The sequence below is a fragment of the Anabas testudineus genome, chromosome 14 (genome assembly GCF_900324465.2).
Source record: "Anabas testudineus chromosome 14, fAnaTes1.2, whole genome shotgun sequence".
Taxonomy (NCBI): Eukaryota; Metazoa; Chordata; class Actinopteri; order Anabantiformes; family Anabantidae; genus Anabas; species Anabas testudineus.
The window spans coordinates 10,860,741-10,873,482 of NC_046623.1; positions in this window are offsets into that span (position 1 = coordinate 10,860,741).

The window sequence follows — 12,742 nt, forward strand, 5'->3', positions numbered from 1 at the left end:
TTTTAGTTGAAATGCAAAGATACAAAACAACATGTAAAAAAAACCGTGGCTGTAGTTGGCCAAGAAAACACACAAAGTTATCTTGGACAGATATCTGTGACCTTGAGAGGCAGTAATTGAGCGGAAAGGGGATGTAAAACATCCGCTGGTGGGGTTTCGTGTGACTGTGTACACACACACACACACACACACACACTCACACATAGACACAGCAGCAGTGGCAGCAGTGTTAGTCCCAGGCTGGCCTCTCTCTGGCATTATCTCATAGCCTGAGCACTCCCGCTCGCTCTGAGGTCGGCCAGCTTCTGCGCACAGAAGCATTACGCGCATCTGCCTCGCATTAATCGGCACATTATGGTAAAACTGCGCGTCAAAAGACATTACTGATGGTCAGAGTGAGGTGGTGGGATCTACACACAGAGAACAGCCTCACACACTGTTTTTCTCTTCTTTTTAGATCTGCTCTACTTACATTCAGTACTTTTGATATGGATAATTGATTTTCTGTGAAACATTTAATAATAATTTGTATTTTTTTACAAATAGAATATTTTGCATTGGGTGTTTATTTCTGTGCTTGCACCAAATAGTGATAAATTATGGTATTAATATGTCATATTGGCCCCACGTCCATGTTCACAGCCTGCTATAATATGCTTGGTGCCCCTGTGATGCTTGTCACCATGGAAGCTATTCAAAGCTAGAGCCACCATGTCTACGGGCAGCTATTAACAAATTCTGATGACCTTATCCCAGTTCAGGTGGTTTCCCCACAATTAGCAGGGAGACACAGATACAGGACTTGGTCTTAGCTTATCTAAACAAACATCCAGTGTCTCTTTCTAACCACTGAATGTTCTCAGCGGTCAGGTCTCCGCCCCCCTCTTAGATATTTCTGTAATAAACGTAATAAACGTTGCCTATGACATGCACTCAGAGTCATACACTCAAAAGAGCTTGCCGTTTCTCCAGCCTCCCCTGGTGATGACTCACTCTCCTCTGTCTCTCTCCTACTCGTTTAAATTTGAATTCATCAATTTGCTGCTGAATTGTTCAGATGGCACTGAGAGGTGATAATCTGTACACTTAATCTGCAGTGACTGAATTTTTGGACATCTGGCAACAGTGGCAGAAGCTGAAGGAACATCTGCTAAATGATCACCTCTTAAGACTTGTACCCATTAATCAATTTTCCTAACCGCTTGTCTTCTTAAGGGTCGCTGGAGTGCTGGAGCCTATCCCAGCTGTCATTGGGCAAGAGGCGGGGCTGTGACTGTCGCCAGTCTATCACAGGGCTGACATATAGAGACAGAAAACTATTCACACTCACATTCACACCTATAGACAATTTAGAGTGACCAATTAACCCTAACATGAATGTTTTGAACAGTGGGATGAAGCAAGAGTACCTAGAGAAAACCCATGCAGACACAGGGAGAACCTTGAGGAACATTGAAGAACATTGTCGCCTTGCTGTGAGGTAACAGTGCTAACCACTACACCGCTGTGCCGCCCTTTAACACTTATATGGTAATTAAAAATATAATGATATGTTCATGGCTTGGATGGGTTACTGTGGGTGAGCCCTGAGAGCAGAGTCATCAAGCACCCTGGGCCAGAGCATCTGAAGTTATTCTATACTACTACAGCTCAGTGAAAATACACAAAATAGCTGCAAACAGATGCACAACAATAGAAAACTGTGGCTGATAGAGGGTCCTGTAAACTGACCATTGACGACGAGTTGCAAAACCATGTGTCCTCAAAAATCTGAATGGTGCACGCTGCTTCTTTGCTTCGTTTCATTCATTCTTGCCGTCTCTCTGTCACTCTCTCACTCACTCGTAAATTCAATACGTCTTGGCTTCATCTCTCACAATCTCATTTACTCCCAAACACTCATTCCTCATTTCCTGCATCAAAACCACAATTTCATTTGCCTCGTTAAGGCTAAATGTGGAATGTATGTAATGTGTGTGTTTTGTGATGCTTGTGCAGATGTTTCCACGCCGTCCCAGAACCACAGCAGACACAAGCAGCAATAATAAGCGAGAGAGAGACAGAACGAAAATGAGAGTGAAAGTGAGAAAAGTATAAAGCAGATGACTGGACTCATAGACTGAGCTATAGACAGATGTGGAGTAAGCAAGAGAGAGTTGGAGAGTAGCCAGAGTTTATGACCCAATATTTCATTTCACACACTTTAATTTTTCCTCATGGTATTCGTCTGGCAACTAAATATCTGATTAGTCAAGTTGTGTAATATGACTTCCTCTTCTATATCTTGCAAACCTTTCACTAAGTCAAGGTGCAAATAATAAAAAAAAAACGCTTTGGACTCAACAATGCATCACATATTTAAAACAAATGTGACTTTTAAGCAGCTGTAATTTATGTTTTTATAACAATCACCAATAAATGATGTACTAAATGATAAACTGAAAGGGGTTAACTTGTAAAAATTAACCTACAGAGAATTATGACCTATTCTACTTAAAGTTTCAACCCATAACTCTGGATTCAGTGTGTTCACACTACGTTTCCTGAGTCCTCAGTTGTTTCTAAGTACAGATAAACACTTAAATCCAAACCTCTTAAAAAATAAGATGCATAGTTATGTTATATTTATGTACAAAAATGCATGGTGAATAAGTTCTTCATCAAACAGACGCTATTAGTTTCAGAGATTAACCACTGTGTATTTTACATTACATCGCTTTACGAATACAAACATGAATTCTTTATAACTCAATCTCTATGTTGCGGACTGGAATTAAATAAGCTTGACTCAACTTGTTTCTGAAGGTTTAATTGTGCTTTGACTGCTTTATTACCTCCTGAGCTCTAGGTACTTGGCTCCCCTTAATTCTCTCAAGTGGTGTGTTGACAGTGAAAACAAGCCGGGGGAACAAATGCCAGGAGGGATCCAAGGATCTGATTGCACTGCCTCAAACCCCCTACTTGGCTCAGCCTACAATAAGGGGCTTGGGGGGAAGATGGACAGTCATACAAAAGCTTTGGAGTTTTGCCAATGTGTAAGTGCACCAGAGGTTTCTTTATATATGCCTACTGGAATGCCACCTCAGTGAGAGCATTTTCACTTTTATGAGGAAGTGTGGTTTGATTTTGTTCCAAATTAGAGGAATGGAGGCTGATTCAAGGAGTTTGGACTCAAGCCAGTGTGAAAGTGAATACTTTAAATTCTGAAAAGTTTTACAATTAGATCTGTACACACAGAAACATATCCATAATAGACACGCTCCTTCTGTGTTGTCTGATGATATTCAATACACAACACAAATACCAACAATGAACTGAACATGATAATCCAGCCAAAACCATCTTGTGACTTGACACAAAGTCATGTAACTTTTTCTATTTAAAGTTATGCATCCCCGCCAGAGTTTACTGCTCATTTTTGTAAAGGTCTTCTGTGATGTCTTTTAATAAAGCCATCTCAAAATATAGCTTAGATTACATACATCATTTTCATGTTTCTGTTGTCAGATGTTAATCTGACAGAAATAAATATAACTCCATGTTAATGAAAACAGCTGCGCTGTGTATCCGAACACGGTGACATTTAAATAGTGACAGCACAAAGTCTTCTGAACTTTATTCCTTCACAACCCACGTCCCTCGGTGGGCTGGTTTATGTCACTGTATTGCAACAGTTCTGCTCTTCCCATAGACACAGAAACACCAAGTTAGCATTTTAGATTTATCTGCTTTCAGCTTTGGAAAAGCACTGCAAAAAAAAAAAAAAAAAACAGAAGCTTAATAAGAACTGAGAGCTGAAAGCAAGAAGAAAGGGTACATTTGAACCAGTTTAATGTTGGCTTACTGTAAAAATTTGCTCTTATGCATGCAATGGATGCTACTACACAATATTTACCTCTCTCTTACAGAATAATGAACATGCAGAGTTGGGCTAGTATAGAGTATTCATCTGTGCTAGATTTTATATTTGTTACACTTTTATATTGACAATAATACAATGCATTATGCTGTGTTATGCTTTCAAGCACAAAATATTAGGCCCCTCAGCTTGTGTGGGCCCTAAGCATAAACACAGAGGGCCTGTTTGTGAATCTATACCTGTTTTTGTATCATTTTGGGAAATTTCAGTTCATTCTGTTTGATTTTTATTTGTGCTTGAATTTTAATTGAGATTATTTCTGATCACAGCTGAACTAGTTTTGACAAATGCAGTTTGAAATCACAACTGCACACTGATCATTTTTAATCCATTAAGTTTAATTTATAGTATAATTATAACTGATTTACAATGCTGACGTGAGCCGGAAGAGTCACTTGCCCGGGGCATCTCTCCATTCCAACATTTCTAAAATGAGTCTGATAATGTCACCTCGCTGCTGCTTCTCATTGGAAAAGGCTAAACACAGTGTCGTAAAATACAACCCAGATGGAAGACCGGTGATGCTAAGACCTAAAGGGAAATCTAATGATCACCTAGTAAAGACGTTTTTGTTTGGCAGAGGGGAAGTTAGTGAAAGAGAAGATGTTAGGTACAAGGGAAGAGCATGGGCGATGTAGACTGAAGGTTAAGGTGGAGATTACAGAGGTAGGAGGAAAAGAAGAAGGAGGAGAAGCCAAACCTCTTAGGGAACAAAGACACACTTATACAACCAGCAGCAACAGCTGAAAACATGTTTCAGTTGATCTGGGCTGGCTGAGAGTTTGGTTTGTGTGTCCGTCTGACTCAGACCCTGAACTTTTGCTGGTTGTGTGTTTTATTATCTAAAATATGCACACAGTAGTCTTTAACATTAACATTTCAAAATCAAAACGGTAGATCCCAGAGGAGGTGACAGCATGGTCAGCAAATTTCTAGACAATCTGTCTTTTTAGAGACTGAGATCAGCTATTTTGCTGTGGGTTAAACAGACAGAATGACACTACAGCAGGAGACATCAGCAGTGATGTTTTCTATGTTTTTTTTGCATTGTTGTCCAATTAGCAGCAATATTGACCAATCACAATTTTCATGTTGGTCTCTCTAGTTGATTTATTTGATTTATTATTCTCCACTACATAGGTTAAAATGTGCACTTGAACAAAACCATCAAGCTGGTCAGCACCATCTGCACATAGTACATAGAGTATCCACTCCTCTGCAATTACTCTCTACATCCTCCTCCTCCTCCTCCATTTCCCTCCTTCAAGTCTTCACACTCCTTTCCTCTTCTCCCATCCCTTATCTCTCACCCTTTCTCAATGCCAGCTGTTGTTTTGAAAGCTGTGAGTGGAAGGTCTGCTGGTCAGGACCTAGGCAAGACCTCTACAGTCCTCGAGCGGGATAAAGGCAGGCATTGTAAAAGGATGAGAAAAAAAAGTACATAAGACCTTTTTAAACATAACATTTTTCATGACTACATGCTGATTATTGATAGTGTGTTACAATATTGTCAGACTGTACAGAAAGGCTAGAAAAAGTGAAGAGATCAAAAACACTGCCTTCAATTGACTTTTTTAGCATCTGATTTTAAAAGTGCGCCATCATCAATTAGTATGCCTACACTTAAAACCACCTACAGTATCTGCACACCAACTTTTGACATAATTAACCTACAGGCATCTGTAACATCTGCAGACAACACAGAAACAAATAGAAGAATGAGCAGGCGTGGATTTAGGAGCCAGAGTTTAATCGTGGCTTATTATTGTGAAACTATTACACATCATTAATTCTGTTGTGTTTTGAGATTTTAGGCAAATATTCTCTGTTTAGATTCAACGGAAGCAGAATTGTCCTGACAGAATATTGTTAAACCCTGGAAAGACACTTTTCAAATCTCAAAAAATTTCCAGAGCTTGACTCAATGTGAGCTTTGTCCTCAGCAACAGGGAGGGGAAGGTGAGTTTGGGCTGTCTGAACCATGACCTTTGAACCTACAGGTCACATGTCCCTGGAAGCCATTTTTGAGGCCCACAACTACACAGGGCAGCTGGGAGGTATCCATCTCAAACAACAGTGAGAGTACAGATCTGTTGCAAGTATTCCTTGGAGGTCTAAAACTGAGAAGTATAATGGCGGGTTCCCACTTTACAAGCAGCATTTTCCATCATCGATTCAAACCTTCCCACCCATCCACCCTCTGCTTTTTGCTTTCTTCTTCACGGAGGTCACGTTTCATACTGACACTCAGAGAGCTGGCATCTGTTATCTTCTATTGTAATGGAGAGTTAAAAGAACATCATTTGTAGCTATAACTGCAAAAGCAGTAGAAAAAAATAATTAGAATAATAATGTAATAATTATTAATAAGTGCTCTAATGCATGGACATTTTTAAAAGAACCTTTAAGCTTTACTCTGTCATTGTTGGTCTTAACAAAACTCTTCTTTCCTGCAGTGGAGGCCGTCATGCATGGGAAGCAGAGAAAGGTGAGTTTGGTGTATTTGGCCTTTGACATTCACAGAGGTCACATGTCCCCAGAGGCCAAAAACTGAGCAGGTGCAAGTGAAGGACCTCCAGGATTAAGTTTTGTACAACAGGTTTAGCTGGTATGTTGTCATTTTCACCTGATTTTCTGTTTTGTGGGAATTTCTCTTATGGAGGAACAGAACATTCAACTTACAGTAATCTGGGGCGTCAATTATGTTAAAGACTAAATCGCAGAGAAACAGGCAACATTCAGCAAGTCTTCAGTATAACAGATGCTTATTTTTGCCCAGCCAGACAGTCCATTCCACGTATCAGCTCAGGTGAACCATGTGATCCCAGTGTGAACTTGTTTTGCAGGAGTGTAGATTATAGTCATGGTATGCCATCATTCCAGGCAGGCATTGGGAGCTGAACCTTGATCTTTCCCCTCAAACTTATACTTTCATATGTCTCTGTAAGCATTTGGAAATGTAACTTAATAGGTTAACGTAGATTCATTTTGTATTTTTGTAATTGACACATGATCTAAGCAAACACTGTAGTAGCTAATGGGTTGATGTCATTTACATATTTCAACGTAAGTACTATAAAAGAGCTAAAATATGTTTTATGTAATTATTTTTCTCTGATTGTCGTTGTTGTTTACACTTCCTGATTAAAGAAACCCTTCTGGTGTTCTAATGAACTTACATTTAAACCCAGAACTGCTCACTTCAACCAGAAAAACTACAGAATATAAGTTTAACACCAACAATATACTACAGATTGGAGAAATGACTCAGTATGACAGACAGAGCCGAACTAATCCAATGTCTGGGTGGTCCAGGCAGCTCTAGTAGGAAGTGACCAGCAGCTAACAACAAAGTTCAACTCAAGCAGTTAAGTCAAGCCATGGGGCTGTGGGTGAACAATGAGCAAAACCAAATCCCTCACAGATCCTTGTAATGTTTCAGTTCTATGATGCAGCTTTCCTTCTGGCCTTTCAGTCAGGATATGGTCAAGTCAAGCTGCAAAACCACACCACTGTGCCCAGTGAGTTAAGTCTAAGCCCCATTCAGAAACTCTCAGCCACAAAAATGAGATCTTTACAGTGCTGCGATGGAAACTTCCTCTCTGACTGCTTCAAAGACAAAGACAGAGACAACAGTGTCAACAACACAGGAATAAATGTTATGTACCTTCAATTTATCAAACAAGCTAATCTTGTGCTTTTCTGGCCCATGCACAGTCCATGTACTGACACTGTGGACAGCCTGTGCAGACACAAATGTTTGACCTGAACAAAGTCCATCTGAACCGTCACCGACTGGGAAGGTGATGAAATTTAAAACAAAGTGGACAAACAGATGCAGAAAGTACGACTTGGCCTTATCGCTGATGACATCATCAAGTAGCTGCACACAGCAGGTTCTAGCTTAAATTACAGTGGCAAGAAAAAGTATGTGAACCTTTAGGAATTTCATGGTTTTCTGCATTATTTTTGTGATGAAATGTGATCTGATCTTCATCTAAGTCAACTTAGATTTGAAAGCATCATTGGAACTGGCTCTAACCATGAGGTTTTTAAGGTCGTTCGCAAGGTCGTAGAGGTATGTACAGTTTATTTTAGTTTTAACACATGTATACACACAAATAGAAAAATGGGACTATTTATCTTGTTTCAATAAATGTAACATCATTTAAAAATTGCACACATAAGCCCAAAATCTTACTATTTACTGGCTATTTTACTCTGAATCAAATCATAACCAGGGTCCAGCGCACTTATTAAAATCTAACTTTACCAGCTTCATCTCATGTGACGCCTTCAGGTGTTGAACGGTATGCCATATATTTTCACCTCACTGTTCACTGACTACTTTACCAGGAAACACAAACACACTAAGGCAAGATGCCAGGAGACTGTCATTTAAGTTCTCCATGACCATGAAACTGTGTAGACGTTGCCCATGTTGAAACACGAGTCTGACATCCTGCTGTGAATAATGTGCTAATTAGATTTGGCCTGTGGTTGTTGCCGTAATAAAATCTATCCGGTTCTGCAGGGCCCAGAGGTTGAACCCTGATCTGAAATGCAAAATATACACTTGGACAGTCTCTCCAATCTGTTTCCTCTCAAGTCATGGCACGCAGCACAATCTCTTCACCTCAAGTGTCTTTGTAAGTGTGTGTATACATGTGTAAAAGAGACACAGCACTGTGCAACTACACTAATCTATCCTCATTTATCCTCATTTATCTTCTACTCTGCTGAGCAATAATATTAATATCTGTTCGAGATTTTTTTCTTCTTACTCAGCTCTGCCATGTCTACTAAATTAAATAAATGAAATATGTATTGTACTGCACAGTCACACACGTCAGTCAACAATTTTCAGTTTACTTTACTTTACTCTTACTTTACACATGCTCTGTGTGTGTGTGTGTGTATTGAGTTAAATGCTAACAGCAAGCTACCGAACAATGACAATGCTTGTTACACTCACTGATGGCATTCTTCAGGTTCCCAAACTGGGCCCACTGCTGAAGAAAAGCAGAGCAGAAAGTGAGAAAGTAAAGAAGAGAAGTAGAAGAGACGTGCACATGGGAAAGATCCAGTATAGAAGCCATAAAGCGCAGTAGAATAAAGTGAAGATTGTAATGTAAAGGCCTTCCCATGCCTTCAGACTGCATCGGCGCCTTTTGCTGACTGTGTTGTGGATCCACCTGTTCCTTGTGCTCGTTCAGAGCTGTTTCCTCATCCGGATGTGGGAACATGAGAATATGGATGACTCCACAAGGATTTTTTTTTTTAATCGGAAGAGTCTGTCTTATTATCCTCCGGATGGGTTTTGTGGTGGAATGTGGCAGAGATGAAATTTTGAAAAGTCTTGAGCTGTCTCAGATATCCTGGAACAAAGGATGTGCTCACGTCTTGTGTTTTTGTTGGCTTTGTTTTCCTGTGTTTTGCTGTTAAATGTGGTTTTGGGCTTCATGCTTGGTGGGCGCACAAACTTAACCCAAAAGAGAAAAAAAAAAACCCTGAGATTCTACAAACAACCCTTTTCCTCTATTGTTGCACAACTCTAAGTACTGTGGTCTGCTAATACTAGCATAACAGCAGATTTCATTTTCCTTTAAATTACCTTATTCAGTGTTTTAACAGCAGAAAACACAAACACTAGCAGTCTGTGCTCAAGCAAGTATTTAAGTGTGTTTCTGTTTTGTTTCTGTTACATATCGAGCTACTGGGAACATTTCTGATGCAGATTTCCTTTTTTGAGTAGATTTAATGTATCTGCAAGAAAAATTAACTACATTTTATAGCATTATGCTTACACTGCAAATTCTCATTCAAGTATTTTTAAAATTAAGTTAATCTAAATATTTAAGTTTTGTATTTTAAGTTTAAGTTAAATTACAAAAATAAATTAAACAAGTTAGCAAGTTAGTAAACTTCCCAGCATGCATTTGTCAAGTTAATGCTGTTAAAATATTGTTCTTTTTAGATCTTTAAAGAAAATAATTATGATGGAAACTTGCTATTTGTCTTTAATACACACATACATTAGATCATAGTTATTTATTTTTACACTAGTATATATATATTATTTCTTCAAAGTAACTTTCATAAGGTGTAAAAGAGAACTCAACTGTGAGTTTTTTTAAATATTGGATCAAACAAGACTGGTGTTTGTTCAAATGAAGCTAGATTTTTAATACTGAACAGCTACACTTGTTCAAAGAAATAATAAATCTAAATCAATCAAACTAAGACATTAGTTTACACAGCAGATTGCCAATCCACTTGAAAGTTTACAAACAACGACCTTGTCAACTACAAGGTTGTTCAAGACCCAGGTTCTACCAGAACTGTTCTTTGAGGAGCCACACGGTTCTGCTTGTCTAATTTTTGTCAAGCAATATGTTGCTAGGTCTTAAGACTAAGGGATGAGAAGGGGCCGACAGAAGTGGAAGACATCGAGAACGAGAGAGAGAGAGAGAGACAGTGGTATTAGTTTTTTCTACATTGCAGATGGGGGTGAGAGTGGTGGTGGGAGGATCAGATTATGCAGAAAACCACTTCCAGAGGAAGTGTGTTTTAATGCTGACAGGGTTCCTGCAGAGGCTGTTATGCTAATCTGCCCCCCTTGTTAAACGCAGCAGAACGTCCGCGGTGGAAGAGGGGAAATGCACCATGAAAACCTATAGGTCTGGCCAGCACAGACAGAGAGGATACAGTGTAGAGGAAGGACACAGGAAGCAAACACGGCATGTTTTTTATCCCTCCAGTGCCAACACTGCTGCAGTCTTACCCTCCTCTGACCCGAGGGGGGGGTGACATCTTGTTTTGAGAATGGACAGCATTTTCCCTCCCAATCCCCACACCATCTACACACACACACACACACACACACATACTCCACTACCACACCAGATTTTACAGCTGGATGAAGACCATCAATGGGAGCAGTAAGCGGGTGGCCAGACAATGGACATGGTGTCCAGGGCGGCACGCCAACCCAGGATTTCCTGGCTTATACCACTAAAAAAGTTAGACCATTCGGGCAGCCCAATAAAGAACGCACTATTTGCATATACCAGAAAAAAAAACCCAGCATGCTGGGTAATCTCACAATTCAGAAAGATGGTGTAAGTATCAGTTTGCAGACAGATATCAGGTGGATCGTATTTGACTGCCATGGTGAGTTACTGGTCCATCTGCCCCCGGCGGGCAGTTCAGTCAGTCCAGTCGAACACAACAGGTCTTAAAAAAGCAAACAGAGGAGAAATGAGCGGTGCCTTCAAACGCAAGTGCCACCCCAACATCAAACGCTGTGAACTGAACCCAATCCTCCCTTTCACTGTCGCATGAGCCTGCATGGAAGCTGTCAGGCCTCGTTAACAGAAAGACGCCCACAGCCAGCCTGTCTGCCGTCCCAACGGCCTGGCTGTCGGCTGGTCTGTGCACCTTTCTGTCTGACATCTCAACCCTCTTGTCGGACTTCCCTTCTGTTTGTCTGCTGTTTGCACAGTTTTTAATTTACATTGAAGAGACAGGTACCTGTGCATCTACAGCACCTCTGTGAGCCTATACTTTGGTACAGCCGTTAGACATTTATTTAATACAAAAACTCACTGCCTAAAGTCAGATTAACTGTTCCAATCACCATTGATTGAAACCCTGAGTTTATCTTGAGTCCTGTGATCTCCTGAGGAGGAGGAATCAGGAATTCCCTCAACCTTCCTGCTCTCCTTTAGTGTCATTCTTTACTTCCTCCTCCTCTTTGCAGGGGGACATACTGTAAGCCTCTTATCATCAGACTTCAGGGAAGCTCTATCTGGCTTTGAAGCGAGGGGGAGACTTTTTGATTGTGCAAACACGACAACTTTGGATTTCTGTTTACATTTGGTGTGAATAGCACAAAATCCAATTATTTCCCCCAAACATTTCCTTGTATAAAACTCACCACTAACAAAGAAATCTTTCTCCAGAAGCATACTGTAAGTCCAGCCTTACAGGTGGCTCAGTCTCACCCCAGGGAGGTGAAAACTCCCCCTCGGAGAGTAACGGAGACAGAGGAGGGTTTTGTGCTAAAGGGAAATGAGAGAGGCGGCTGATTATTAGCACCAGAAGCTAAAGATCCCCTCATTCTTAAAACCCCCGAGCAAGACTCTGAAGCCTAATATGCTCTTTTATCCCTGCTAATTTGAAACACAAAAGCTCTCCATGAGTATGACTCTGAGGGAGAGGTGAAGATGTGGACTAAATTGTGAAGAAAAAAAATCTTAATCTCTCCCTTAACTACTCAAAGTACCACAAACAAAAAAAGAAAGCTCGGTTAAAGCAGTGTCAACAAGACATCAGATAAGTCTATCCATTCCTGCACAACACACCTAATGACATGCCTACATTCACTGTGACTTGGTTTGGACTTGGTTTATTTCACTAAGTTTTAAATGAAATGTGTTTTATTCATTTTTAGGTGTCTGAAATAAAAACATTAATTAAACAATTTCTCCTCAACTTGTGCCAGTGCTGTGAGTTAAATACATTTCCAGTCTTTTGATTTACAAAACCCAATTTATTCATAACCCCAAACAGTCATGCATTTTTTGTCTGTCAATCACCCATGTTGTAAAAGTTTATATATAATAGTCCTGAAGCCTTCGTTGTCTAAATGTTTTCTGCAGGTATTTGGAAAGCTGTGTGGCCCCTCTTCCCGGAACTTCAGAGAATAACTGAGACAACCCCATGCAGGTGAGAGAGAGATGACCGGCACAACGAGCGGACGTCCTGCAACGGAAAGGGCAGTGACCCATGCCTCCCTAAATGGCCCAAGGTCAGCCAAAA